Consider the following 15,680-nt stretch of genomic DNA (forward strand, 5'->3'; position numbering starts at 1 on the left):
AACACATAGCCTATCTTGTCCTGCCTTTGTCCTTATCCCATTCTCTAAGTAGTCATATTTATACCATGGTAACTTGTTGAAACTGTTAGAATTACCCTTGTATCCCGTCCTTAATGTTTAAGTGCTAGCACCATCTCTTTTCAATTTTGTCTGGTGTAAATTATAAGCCCTTCGTTATATTTGGAGTAATCAAACTAATTTCCATATATTTTATTGTTGGGGTTGAGCACTGGGGTGACAAGGTTGACCCAGCGAATCAACCTTGGAGCTTACTGTGTTCCTACTTAACAATATAGCCTAGATCATTTAGTGTAACATTTTCCTTTCTTTCAAAACAGATTTTCTCACTTTTAACTGTTCTATTTTCCTAAAAACGAACCTCACTCTACCTTCCAAATCTCTCTCAATTCACCAGCTAGAGACCTATGCTCACCTCTATATTGTCCCAGTGATATATATCTTTCCCCCAGCCCAAGAATCTGCTTATTTTTGGGTTGAGGGAACATTGCAGGGGGAAACCTTAACTTGGATGCTATCTTTCCTAAAATCAAAAAGTGTTGCTATTCTATTGTGCAGTGTATATGTTCTGGGACAAGGTTAATTAAGTGCATTAATTCCATTTTCACTGTAATTATCATCCATTGGTGATTGCTGCCCCATATTAAAAATTGTATGATTTCCTTTGAATTTTAAAAATAAATAAATATTGTATTTTCACCTACAGGCCTGGTTTATGGTCCATTGTGACCCAGGGTATTTGATAAAGGGGTTGTGATACAAGTTGTGTACCATCTCAAATTGAATTTGCATAAAATAAAGAGAAAGGCATCTCAGTTGTGCGCTACACACTAGGCTGAGAACAAGGTTTGTGCCGCCTGATTGAAATCCTTAACAAACTTGGGGGCTCGTCCGGGATTTGGGTTTTAGTTGCCACCTGTGGCAGTCTAACACAGCAGACTAACCTACAAGGTAGTGATACTTTGTGTAGTTGGAATACTGGGTTACACTGTTCAAGTGCCTCCCCAAAACAAATACTCTGTCTAAAAGTAAAACTAAATCAACCCCAAAATAGACAGAAAGCAAAAGAATACGGGTTACTCTTACATAAATAAATTAATAAAGAAAGAACATGTCGAAAATGACCACAGTAGAAATCAATATGGCTAGGGAGCACTTTCTGCACAAACTATTTGTCAGAGGTGAATGGCCAGAACAGGATGAAAAAGTCTGGCTACAAGAAATAACACAACAGGTCACCGCAATAGACATAGATGCATGGCAGGACGGTGGCCTATTACACCAAGCTTTGAGTGAGTTATATATGACCCCAAAAATTAAAGAGGAGCAAATTAAAATTGCCAGAATCGTGGGCCTAGATGTATCTCCACATGGGAGTAATGCAGGAAAAGCATGAGGAAGATACAACTCTGGCACAGAATCAATCTGAACTATTAAATGAAATCCAGACTGATCTAAAGTTAGCAGAACAAAAATTACAAAAGAGCCAAGAGTTGGAGGTAGAATCTGGAAATTACATCATACAATTAAAAGAGGACTTGGCTCTCCAACAGCAAAATAATGCTGATCAAGAGACCCAATTGGAGGCATTGAAAGAGGAGTGCACGGAAAAGGTTGATAATAGAGCCTGCGCAGAGCAGATAGTTACCCTACAAGATCAGATCGAGAAATTGAACGAGGAAAATAATAGATGAATTATGAGAGACCTCCACTCTCAAGCAGGATTTGATCAAGAGCCCCAAAAATTAAATACCATCAAGCAACAAAGGGATGACCTAGTTGAACAAAGCGGCACCCTAAATCAGGAGAGAGATGCTCTATGTCAGGAAGTAAGGAAATTAAAAACTGAGTTACAGGGAAATGAGTTAGGCCTCCAGAAACTAAATAAACTCAAAACAGAATATGGGAATCTACTGGAGCACGTCAGACGGATAGAAGGTGCTCTGAAAGAGAATACCCAAACCAAAAATGCACAAACTCAGGTGAGTCTCCTACAACTAAAATTGGTTCAGGGTGCCCAAACTATGCAGGCAGCACAAAAACATAATGAGGCCCTCTGTGAGGAGAATGATGGGCTCCACAAACAAGTGGCAGCACAAGAGCGTGTTATAGAGGCCAGTAAAACCCTGATAGCTGAACATAAGGCTCAGATATTTGCCTGTCATCAAGAGATAGGGGCTGAGAAAGAAAAACTAGCGAAGTTGGAGAAGGAGTATCCCAGATCTAATACAAACTGGAGGGACCCCAAACAGGTAGAGCGGGACATGGCAACCCCTGATCATAGTATGATAACCTCTCTACTAAGGGACTCACACCCATTTAATCCTTTGCGCACTGCTGACTTCATGGCTACCGGTTCATATGAGCCGGGAACCATGAGGCCATCAGAATTTAATAGTCCAAGCATAATGGAGCTGACAAGTCAGCGTCTCCCGGGAATTGATAGAAGGGTGTTCCTGTGCAAGTACAAAAACATAAAGGCTGATGTCTCTGACCAGGATACCTCCTATGAGAAGAGAATCTGTGAATCAGACCTACAGGAGCACTACCTCCAAAGGGACCAGTTGGTTGAAGTTGCTCAGGAATAACAGGAAAAAAGGCCTGATAAGAGCATCCCGAAGACCTCCACCCAGTCAGGGCAGTGGGGGATCCTCCGCCAACCCTGGAAGCAGGAAGGAGACAGAAGACTACTCTCCTGTGCGCCACAGGGTAGTAGAAACTAGGCCCCACCATTCTGCGAGCCTCTCCCAAGCTCAAAGAATCAGGGAGCACCTAGATGATCATGAGGGGACCTCAAGTAGCAGCGCCTCTGAGGGCGAGTGGACTTGGGTGATTAAGCTAAAGAAAGCAAATCAACTGAAGAGAGTTATGACAAAAGACCCAATTAGGCAGATAAAGGCCATTAGGAGTGTCATAACCCCATGCCACAAAAACGCAAAATATTCTGTCCGGGAACACTTGGAACTCTATGAGCAAATGGTGGACACTTTCCACCTGAAAGCCAACCAGAACTGCATAGAGTATGTTAAATGGACGTTCTCTCCAGAGTACTCCAGCTTCTTTGCTGGACTGGAGGACCGGAACCATTCAAGATGGTCCACCTACAGGGCAGCCATCTTGAAACACTTTTCCGCCCACAGAAACCCCCAAGAGGCTCGCAAAGCGGCCTACAATCTGCAGGGTGGGGAAAATCAGGCCCCGCGAAAATTTATGCAGGTCAAATGCGCCTTTGCACAAACCACTAGGAGGGTGCGCACGGATAGCGGGGAATTTATAACTACCTTCTTTCATGCGCTCCCAAAGTATATTATGACCCAGCTGGTGAGGGACTTCCACGATAAAAGATCTCTGGACTGGGTCATAGAGCAGATGACCGCATGTATGAAGTCCAAAAACCTGCTGAAAATAAAAATCTGGCCAAAAACCCCAAACCAGCCAACACCCCTGCTGCTAAGGTGGTAGAGGTGAAGGTTGTCCCCATTCTAGACCTTGGGCCTCATCACGAGTTGGGTGGTAATGCCGGCGGTATTACCGCCGGTGGTATTAGCCCTACCGCCAAACCCCCCCGGCGCTATTAGCGCCGGATCACGGGTTTGGCGGTAATGGAATTCCCCATTCCCCACTGAGCCCATTCGGGAATGCCCCATTCCCCATTGGGCTCAATGGGGAATTTTCGCACTCTTACCGCCAGCGGATTTCGCGCCGGCGGTAATAGCGCAAATTTTCAGTGGATTTCCCTCCAGCTCAGAGCTGGGGAGAAATCCGCCGAAGCCCTGATTTGGCCGACCCTTAAATCCAGCGGTATTAGCGCGACCGCCGGATTTAAGGGTTACTGCCAAACTCGTGATGAGGCCCCTAGAGATGAGGGAGCCTAAAAATGTACCTACACAAAATCAGCAAAATCAGAGACTCAGAAGGCCGTCAGGTCAATCACAAACAGGTGGCAGTCAGGGAGGTAATCTCACCAATGGGACCCCTAGCTCCGCTGATTATTGTCATGATGCCTACCCCCGGAGCACCAGGCCAGGCCCAGCACCCCCGGAAGCAGGCATCATGCCCTCGGGTAAAAGCCCAGCGGCCCCTTATAGGGGCTCTTTGGACTCAGTCCTGGCGCCTTTGGCGCCAGGCTCATGTTGGACATCAGTCCTGGCGCCATAGGCGCCAGGCTCATAAAGGGAGGTGTTTTGTGCACTTACCTGATGCAGACCATGCTGCACGCTTCAGGCCTCCCTGAGACCTGAAAGGGACTATTTTTTCATAGGGACTATTTTTTCACTCAGGCGTGGCCAGGGAAGGATACATACCTAGTTGGGGAAGGATACATACCTGGGACTTCTTTGGAGGCTATTTAAGCCACGCCCAGACAGCAGCTCATGCTTTGCGTTGTTCTGCTTCCTGCAGCTTAACGCTCACCGTGTCTGCTCCTGCTCCTGGACTCCAGCCACGCCCGCCTCGAACCTGGAAGACCTGCAAGGAAGGAAGAGAAGAGAAAGGTGAAAACCAAGGACTATTTCAAACTTCTTACCTGCATCCGGAATCTTCTCGCCAGCATCCCTGAAGAAAGACTTCCATTTAAAAGCATCGCGTTGCTCTCTGCAGCGCCACGCTTCACTCACCTGTCCTCGAGACATCTCCCGGCTCCATCGCGGCTGTCAGCATCGGACGCCACATCTCTGCACCTAGGGGAGAGAGGAAGAAACAAAAGGTGAGCAGAAGGAACACAGAAGGAAAGCCTGACTAACAGCAATAATACTTACCGGCTTTTCTTCCACATTTCGGGTCGGCGCCGCCCCGTTGGCTGGTACCGTACCCCGGCCCCTATGGGGAAAGGACAAGAGACATTTCTGGGGAATGATAAGGACATTTAGAGGGATCGCCCTCATCACTACTCACCTCGGCAGTTTAACCCCTCGACGCATCGCCTTCATTCTGCACCTGAAATAAAGGACAGATCACAGGTTAGAAAGACAACATAAAGGGGGCCTCACTTGAACTTTGAACTTTCATACTTACGGCGCATCGCTCAGGAAAGTCAAGTGGATTTTGCCAGCGCCATTCTGAAAACCAGTGAAGTAACTGGACGAACGCGCGCCCCTGCACCAGAAGCAGGATGCAGAGTTCATCCTTCCAAACCATAAGGTGAGCTTAAACCGGGGTTTGGAGGAAGTTAGAGAGGAACGAAGGGGGAAAAGGGGGAGCTAGCACACCATTCTGCAGACTGTTAATCCCCTTTCTCATCTGCAGAAGGATATTCCTACGGGCCAGGCAAGCACGATTTGGAGGTCCTGTCCAATCGGTGTTCCGGGTCCTGCGCATCATGCTAGAAGTGGCCACAGCAATCCAGACTAGACCAGCGCCCCCGTGGGAACCAGGTGAGCGTTACAGAACGCGAAGACTTCCTACAAATTCCCACCCAGGCGCTATGGAAACTTCCGAAACTGACCAGTTGGCCCAATTACTGGGGGAATTACGGGCCAAAGTACACGCCGCTCGTCAAGAGACTAGTGCCCTCAGGAGGGAAGTGATTGTAATAAAGGATAGAGCTGATGACCTGGCTAGACAGCTTTTGCAAGGTCAAGCTGGACAAACTCCTTTACCCGGTTCCGGGGGGAACCCCGCTCCTGTGGTTTCCAGTAACCCGGTGCAGATTATTCTACCTGGAAACATGTCGCTGGCCCCACCTGAACGCTTTGCTGGGGACCCCAAACGATTCGCCGTATTCATGAATCAGTGTCGTTTGCACTTCCTATGCAGACCTGGGGCCTTCCCTAATGATCAGACCAAGGTAGCCTTTGTGTTGTCATATCTCAGCGGCTGTGCTGTCGATCGGTCAGTCCCACTGGTAACCCAAGATGACCCGATTCTTCGTGATTTTCAAGGATTTCAAACAAGCATGGAAAGGTTATTTGCTCGACACTCCCAGGGACAGGCTCTGGATGACGAACTTCTATCCCTGCGACAGTGCAATCAAGACCTTCTATCCTACATTGCAACCTTCAATAGACTAATTGTGGAAACTGGTTGGCCAGAGGATAAAAGAATCACGTTATTCTATCGAGGTCTACGCGGAGAACTTAAAGATGTCCTGGCACAAGTTGTAAATCCGCCCCAAGAATGCACTGAATATATAGACTTAGTGGTCCAATTGCATCACAGGCTGCAAAACAGAAAAGCAGATCGGTCCAAGTTTGAAACCCGGGTGTTGGCCAAGACCCACGCTAACCCCAAGGGGGCTGATGGCTCGGAGCCTATGCAAATCGGAGGGGTTAAAGGACCCCTAACTCAAAAAGAACGGGAAAGAAGACGACCGATGCAATTATGCCTTTATTGTGGGTCCTCTGGACACTTTCTATGAGATTGCCCGGTTAAGCCGCCCAAGAAGGTGGTAGGAGCCGCTGATAAAATCCATGGAAACTCTGTATCGGGAAACGACCACGCCCGGCAAGCGTAGGGGTCCGCTTGCCGAGCTTGAAAACTAACTCTCAGACCTCGCATTTCATTGTGCCAATGGTCCTCGTAGATCCGGAACAGCATAAACGGTTGCATGCTATAAAGGCATACATTGATAGCGGGGCTATAGGAAACTATGTGGATCGAGAATTGGTCTCTAGGATAAACCTCCCTCTGCGTCCTAAAACCAACAAAGATGTCATCACCACAGTAGATGGAACCGAAATTGCCTCTGGACCGGTAACACATTCCACAGCTGAGGTGACACTTGTAGGTCCGGATGGCCATCGGGAGGCAGTTGTGTTTGATGTAATCAAGGCTCCATAGTTTCAGCTTATTCTCGGAATCCCTTGGTTAGAGACACATAATCCTCGAATTGATTGGCGAGCAAAGAGAATAACCTTCCCGGATTGTGCACAAACCTGCTACCCAGAAAATCCAAAGATTAATCTAGCATCAGTAACCTCTGTCCCCGTGCAACTACCTCCAGAGTACCAAGACTTTCAGGACGCCTTCCAAAAGGAACAGGCCAACACGTTACCTCCCCCCAGATCGTACGATTGCCAAATCGATCTGGTGCCCAGTGCACAACGCCCTTGTAGCAGGATTTACGCCCTTACTGAACCAGAGAATCTGCATTTGAGACAATATTTAGATCAATACCTCGCCAATGGTTTCATTTGCCCGTCAAAGTCCCCGGCATCCTCAGCTTTGTTCTTCGTGCCTAAAAAAGAAGGCGACCTTAGAACTTGTATCGATTACCGCGCATTGAACCAGATAACTGTTAAAAATCGTTACCCTCTGCCTCTGATCCCTGAACTCCTTGACCAGGTGAAGAACGCTTGCGTATACACCAAGTTAGATCTCCGGGGGGCTTATCATCTGGTACGAGTAAAAGAAGGCGACGAATGGAAAACGGCCTTCCGTACAAAATATGGACTATTCGAATACCAGGTGATGCCTTTCGGGTTGTGCAACGCGCCTGCAGCCTTCCAATTCTTCATGAACGATGTCCTTCGGGAACTCATCGATGTCTGTGTTGTCGTGTATATCGATAACATTCTTGTGTATTCCTCTTCGGAATCTGATCACAGAAAGCATGTCAGGGCCGTCCTAGAGAAACTGCGCCAGCACAAACTGTTTGCCAAGCTGGAAAAATGTGTTTTCCATACCACCGAGGTTGAGTTTCTCGGATTCATCCTGACACCTAAAGGGGTCCGAATGGATTCACGGAAAGTGGATGCCATCCTCAAATGGCCATCACCTAGTTCGGTGAAAGGTGTCCAAAGCATGCTTGGTTTTGCCAACTTTTATCGCAGGTTTGTCCCGGAGTTTTCACGTGTGGTGCAACCCATCACTGCACTCTTGAGAAAAAATAAACGTTTTGAATGGACCGAGGAAGCCGAACAGGCCTTTCAGGAGTTGAAAGCTAAGTTCACGTCCGCACCTATTTTGAAGCACCCGCGTCCCGATCTCCCATATATAGTCGAAACCAACGCATCCAGCTTAGCCATGGGAGCTGTCCTGTCTCAGAGAGACCCTGAAACCAACCAACTGCACCCCGTAGCATTTTGGTCCAGAAAGTTCTCGCCGCCGGAGATAAATTATGCGATCACCGATAAGGAACTATTAGCCATTAAGTCCGCCTTTAAGGCTTGGCGGCATTATCTCCTCGGCGCCCGGCATACCATCACCGTGATCACTGATCACCGAAATTTACAATATTTAAAAACTGCCAAGGCTCAATCGTCTCGACAGCTCCGATGGGCTGTGTTCTTTGCTGAGTTCGATTTTGTAATCACCTACCGCCCCGGCTATAAGAATGGTAAGGCGGACGCTCTATCCCGAATTGGAATGGAAGAAATAGACACAAACTCAGAACCTGTGCCGATAATTCCCGAACAAAGAATTCTGGGGATAACCACTTTACAAACCCTTGAAGACATTCAAGCACGAGTGAAACAATTCCTGGACTCTTCAGCCTTGCAGGATTGGATCAAAAGGGGGTCTAACTTTTCAGTCAAGGATGGCTTACCTCACTTCCAAGGACGCTTATTTTTGCCAGAAAAGGAATTGCAAGAACTGGTTATTTCCCGTCATCATGATACCCTGATGGAAGGACATCCTGGCATTGCCAAAACAGAGGAAAAGGTTAAACGACAATTCTGGTGGCCTTCCTGGCGAAAGGATATTAAATCTTTCGTGATGTCCTGTGGAGTTTGTGCCCAAAACAAAGGTCAAAAGACAAGACCCGCCGGTCTTCTTCAGCCCTTAGACATTCCACCAGCACCTTGGCACACCCTGTCACTAGATTTTATCACGGACCTGCCCTCTTGTAATGGTTACAATACCATTCTGGTCGTGGTGGATTTATTTTCCAAAATGGCCCACTTTATTCCGTTGAAAGGATTACCTTCAGTCTTTGTTCTTGCCAAGGAATTCCTCGAAAATATCATCCGTTTGCATGGATTCCCGTCCAAACTAGTCTCCGATCGGGGAAGCCAGTTTATTTCTCATTTTTGGAAAAAGTGTTGTCAACTGGCACAAATCGACGTAAGACTCTCGACCAGCCACCACCCACAGACCGATGGTCAGACGGACAGAACGAACCAGACCCTTGAACAATATCTACGATGTATGTTGCACCAATCGGAGGGTAATTGGAAGGACATTTTATGGGTGGCTGAATATGCATACAATAACTCGATACACTCTGGAACTGGTCAGAGCCCCTTTTATACCCTATATGGACATCACCCTCGTACTTCAGACTTGGACTCACCTCTGAGCCTTGAAATGCCCGCAGTGGACCATTTGCATTCTACGATTACTCAAGCCTTCAAGGATGCAACTGCACATTTGCAACATGCGAAAGGGAAATACAAAAGGATTGCGGATCTGCATCGAAGAGAGGCGCCTCCATACCAAATAGGGGATCAAGTATGGTTGGCTACCAAACACCTATCACTCAAGGGGCCTCGAACTTTTAATCCAAGGTATTTAGGCCCTTACTCGATCAAAGCTATAATCAACCCAGTGGCAGTCAAGCTCGATCTATGCGGATACACCCCGTTTTTCATGTGTCACTTTTGAAACCAGTGCACCCAGGAACCAGATTAACAAAGCCACCAGAACCAATTCAGATAGATGGGGAGCCTGAATTCGAGGTGAAGAACATTTTGGATTCTAAGATCTCAAAATCAAAACTTTTCTATCTAATTGATTGGAAAGGGTACGGGCCTCAGGAAAGGTCTTGGGAACCCAGTGATCACGTACATGCACCTCAGCTGGTAAAAAGGTTCCATCGGAATTTCCCAAACAAACCGAAACCTCCAGAAGGAACGACCTTGGGAGGGGCCTTGGGGGGGAGTGCTGTCATGATGCCTACCCCCGGAGCACCAGGCCAGGCCCAGCACCCCCGGAAGCAGGCATCATGCCCTCGGGTAAAAGCCCAGCGGCCCCTTATAGGTGCTCTTTGGACTCAGTCCTGGCGCCTTTGGCGCCAGGCTCATGTTGGACATCAGTCCTGGCGCCATAGGCGCCAGGCTCATAAAGGGAGGTGTTTTGTGCACTTACCTGATGCAGACCATGCTGCACGCTTCAGGCCTCCCTGAGACCTGAAAGGGACTATTTTTTCATAGGGACTATTTTTTCACTCGGGCGTGGCCAGGGAAGGATACATACCTAGTTGGGGAAGGATACATACCTGGGACTTCTTTGGAGGCTATTTAAGCCACGCCCAGACAGCAGCTCATGCTTCGCGTTGTTCTGCTTTCTGCAGCTTAACGCTCACCGTGTCTGCTCCTGCTCCTGGACTCCAGCCACGCCCGCCTCGAACCTGGAAGACCTGCAAGGAAGGAAGAGAAGAGAAAGGTGAAAACCAAGGACTATTTCAAACTTCTTACCTGCATCCGGAATCTTCTCGCCAGCATCCCTGAAGAAAGACTTCCATTTAAAAGCATCGCGTTGCTCTCTGCAGCGCCACGCTTCACTCACCTGTCCTCGAGACATCTCCCGGCTCCATCGCGGCTGTCAGCATCGGACGCCACATCTCTGCACCTAGGGGAGAGAGGAAGAAACAAAAGGTGAGCAGAAGCAACAAAGAAGGAAAGCGTGATTAACAGCCATAATACTTACTGGCTTTTCTTCCACATTTCGGGTCCGCGCCGCCCCGTTGGCAGGTACCGTACCCCGGCCCCTATGGGGAAAGGACAAGAGACATTTCTGGGGAATGATAAGGACATTTAGAGGGATCGCCCTCATCACTACTCACCTCGGCAGTTTAACCCCTCGACGCATCGCCTTCATTCTGCACCTGAAATAAAGGACAGATCAAAGGTTAGAAAGACAACATAAAGGGGGCCTCACTAGAACTTTGAACTTTCATACTTACGGCGCATCGCTCAGGAAAGTCAAGTGGATTTTGCCAGCGCCATTCTGAAAACCAGTGAAGTAACTGGACGAACGCGCGCCCCTGCACCAGAAGCAGGATGGAGAGTTCATCCTTCCAAACCATAAGGTGAGCTTAAACCGGGGTTTGGAGGAAGTTAGAGAGGAACCAAGGGGGAAAGGGGAGAGCTAGCACACTATTCTGCAGACTGTTAATCCCCTTTCTCATCTGCAGAAGGATATTCCTACGGGCCAGGCAAGCACGAATTGGAGGTCCTGTCCAATCGGTGTTCCGGGTCCTGCGCATCACGCTAGAAGAGGCCACAGCAATCCAGACTAGACCAGCGCCCCCGTGGGAACCAGGTGAGCGTTACAATTATATAAGTCCCAGATACAAGGGCAACCAACCAATCTTGGGTTATGTATGGACTCCCCCAGCCCAAGGTGGGGATCCAATCAGGTAAGTACTGCCCTGGGAAACTTGCCTCCTAACTTCCCCCAGGAGGGCAGTAATCCCCCAAATGCTGGGTTAGGTTTCTTCCCCCGATTCTCACAAAACCCCAACCTGCAGGACAACCCTCCTTTCTTTTCCCGCTTTCAGGAAACCACACAACCCAATCCGGGAGAGGGGAGGCCAAGGGTGGAGAGTTACCAAAATTCACAATATCCAGGGTACAACGGGAGAAGGGATAGTTACCCTTCCCGTGATCCACCTAGATTTGAACAAAGACCCCCGTACCAGCCAGAACGGGTATCCCGACTGGAGCGCCAGGTCCAGAACCTTACCCAGGATCTGGGTTGCATGTTGAGGGCTCAACAGAACCCTCAGACGAACATGGCGACTCAGAACCACTCAAACCAAGGATCTGACACCCAGAACAATGACAGGGCGAGAACCCTGACAACTCACTGGTTCCAGAGGAGGAGGCACGGGGCAAGGGGGGTGTAAAGCCCTAGAGGAAGCTTCCTTCCTTCCTCGTGAAAAGCCCCTGGACACCCAGGAACCGGAACAAAAATCTCTTGCCCCCGAAAATCTGCAGCCCAGGGAACAGAGGGTGGGTAGGAGAAATAAAGACCTTAAAAAGGCCCATTTTGTGGAGGAAGTTGATGTCCTCCAATTTGAAGGGGAAGAATCCTCAGAGGATTCTGGAAAAAAATCTTCTCCTTCAGGGACGGAGGAACTCCTCCCAAAGAAAAATGGTCCCAAGAGATCTAAATGAAGACTGCGTGGATGTGGGGACTGATTCAGTATCGGCCATCCTTTAACTCCAGAATGAGCATCCAGGGAATCAAGTATTAAAAGAGGATTCCCAAACTCCCCAAATCAATTCTGGTGACGGCCTCCAAAAAGGGGTGGGCAGCCCAGAATCCAAAAAGAAGGAGCCCGAAACTCCCCAAATATCAGAATGTCAAATTTTTCTTTCAGATTCCCAAACTTCAACACAGGATTATGCCCAAACTACCCCTATATTGGAGTCCAAAATAAAGAAATTGACCACCCAGCTTGCCAGGAATGCACAATACCTTTGACCATTGGAGGAGAAAGAGGGTAGCTTTTATGCCCTTATCCAATGTACATTTGCAGCGCTGGTGGACTCTGGATCCCAAGCCACTCTTCTGTCAAAAAGGGCCTTTGATCAGCTAAATTCAGGAAGAGGGGAGAGATCCCAAATCCCTCATACCCTCTTCCTGGACAACTCCAAAATTTTGACGGGAATGAAATTCCTGTCGAGGGGAGAGCAGATTTGGAAATAAAAATTGGGCGACACAAAGTGAAACACCCAGTCATAGTTGTGACTCCAGGGGGCAGACCCTGTCTACTAGGGAATGACATCCTGCACAGGCTGTCCCCCCTAATGGATTGTGTGAATAAGGTCCACTGGACTCAGACTAACAGGCAAATACAATTAAAACAGAGTGTCAACCATGTTAGTTTAAATGGCACATGCCACATGGTTGAACAAAAACCTGATCATACTGAGTTTCATTTCCAGAGCAATCAAATACCTGACATGACAGTAATTGCTGTAGGACAACAAACTGGTGATGGGAACTCCTCTCCATTCCTGAAAATCAACCTTCCTTCCAGTTTCAAGTGACAGTCCACACTGGAAGGAAATACATTGAAATTCTATACCAATTCACAATCTGAAAATCCCAATTCTATAGTCAAAAGTGATGAGAAATCAGCTCAAAGTTTAGCTGATATTCAGACAATTAGAGAACAGTTGTTCATACCTATTCAGTTAAATGAGGGGAAGGAGGCTTTTCTCGCCTGAGTGTGCATGAACAATGATAAGAGCTTCATCAGCGATGCCATTAATTTGGACCTGATAAATTACAAAGCCTGGTCCTGACTAGGGAGAAATCCCATGGGCTTTGATGATTCAGAAAAAGCATTTAGGTCAGCCCAATTGCTGCCATATTGCTGCCATATACGGTTGAAGTTCAAATTGGAGAGCATGTCACCATCCCAGGACGGACCCGATTATTCCCACTTGAATTAAAAATTAAAAACTGCAAAATCCTGACGCATATGTACACCTCATCGCCCATCTCCAACAGCACGGGTTGGGATTAAACCCAACACTATTAGTCAGTGTAGAGCACAAGACCATTCTAATATTGATGGATAATAGCGACCCTAGGAGTATCACTCTGGGCGCAGGCACCATTATTGGAATGGCGGTTGATTACCAACATTTTTCCATGGATCTAGGAAATGAACTGATAGGACCAATCCCCAATGACTGTTTTGACAATGACAGTGACAATGACTTACCACCAGACAGGATTTTCAGCCGGCAAGGGGGGAATTTCCTGGTGTACTCTTCCTGCCCTTACGGTGAGGAAGAGGCAACCTGTGACATCAGGCAGGATGAGGTGATTTTCCAGGTCCACAATGACAGCCACTCCTATCTGAAACCCTCTGTCCAGGTCAATACTCTAACCAGGGACCTCTCCACCAAGCTCGAGGAGGACCCTGAGATAGCAAACCCGGAAGTCTTTCCATGTGTTCACGAGGAGAGGAATTCGCTGACGGGCCCATTGGTCAGCACTCACCCTCTAGAACTTGTAAGACAAGATAGCTGCACCATGTGAGGACAGGGGGTGCAGGATTCACTTACTCTGACGTGACTCAATAACGAGGACTCAGTAGTTTGACAAAGGGAAGTCCGTTTAATGATACATACATCAAACAGGGAAACAAATGGGAATCAGCTGTAGTGCGATCACCGGGCTCGCTCCGACTTCCTCGAACTTCAATTGAACAGAGATTCTTATAGGCAATGTTCATCATCATTGACGTCTAACTTTACAAAACTCGACATGCAATATAATTGGTTAGGAAAGGTAACTTAAGTATAGGTGTTATATCTGTATATGATAATAGGGCATACGGATTGGATAACTCTTACCGGGTGGGTGTCTACACCCATCCCTCTACATCATGCGTGATAGACGTCACTACAACTACGACGTCCTATTGATTACAATATCTATAGAATTTAAGATAACTTGGTCCATTGTGATTGGGCAGGTTACACCCCTAGACATAAATGTCCACTTTTAATTAGCAGCATGCAGAATGGACACCCCTGTGCCTGGTGTCCCAAGTTTCACCCTGCCTCCCTTCCATCAATCAGTGTTTTAGGGCAACGTGTCAATTAGTTGGCTAAGGATGACCTCGAAACTGTAGTCTCTTATCGGGAAAAGTTATGGCATCCTCGGGTCCTGGATGACATCAGGTGATGGTATTTCTCCGCGCCTGGCTGGTCACGTGTTAGTTCACCAAAAATCTGCTTCAGTTTCCAGCTTTTAGTGCATTTAATTCTGTGTCGGCCTAGCCACCTGCAGGGGCCCCCCCTTATCTTGACCTTCATGAGGCAGGCTGGTATGCTCTGAAGTTGGAGTCTTGTGAGCTGACGCTCTCCTCCCCTTCTCCGGTTGACCTCGATTTCCTATGCATGAGCCGCTCTTTGTTGAGTTTCGATTCGGCTCCTTCTCTTGCCTTTGGCTGGGTTTCGAAATTTGGCCTCGCAGGCCTCTGGCCGCCTAGGTACCTTTCTGCTTTTACAAAATGGAGTTGCACTTGTATAATGTGCCTTATTGAGGTAGGTATACGGTTGGCGCTTGCCGCTCTAACTTCTACTAAGCATTGCAAGCAATATCGATTTCTTAGCATCTTGCATTTTAAGCCTATTTACACACGTTTAACAGGACGGTTGCTTCCATCTTGTCTCGTAACACTGTTTCCTGGCATTGTAACATTGTCTCCTCTCTGTGCCTATTCCATTCAATTTTGTAGTTACTAGCACTGGCGCATTATCTTCGATAGCTGCTCTTGTTCATTCTCGAATCTGTTCAGGCCCTTGTGTCATTTCCACTCGCCTTGCATTACGGCTTTTGGTGTCTCTTCGTGGACCGTGTGTTGGTACTCCTCATTTCGTATCAGCGGCTGGTATGGTTGTCTGATAGGGTACCGTGCTGCCCATGGTTGTCCGGTTATGGGTGCTTCAACCGGTATGGATCTTCTGATGTATACTGGGCAGAGTGCCACCATTATTTTCATCCCTATGGCTTTCTTCAGAGTTTTCTGGCATTGTGTCATGATTATTTTGATAATACAGAATCCTAGCAATACCATTGCTAGTAGAGCTCCCAGAAACTTGAATATATCTGCCATCCATTGTGGGACCCATGAGAACAGGTCTCTAAACCAGCTGTCATCATCTACTTCATCACTTTCATCGATCATCTGGTTTTTCAGGCTTGTCAGCATGCTTATAGCCTCTGTTAGGGTTCCGTTTTCTTCATCGTGT

This window comes from Ambystoma mexicanum, chromosome 12 (assembly GCF_040938575.1).
Source record: "Ambystoma mexicanum isolate Mex_15411 chromosome 12, UKY_AmexF1_1, whole genome shotgun sequence".
Classification (NCBI taxonomy): domain Eukaryota; kingdom Metazoa; phylum Chordata; class Amphibia; order Caudata; family Ambystomatidae; genus Ambystoma; species Ambystoma mexicanum.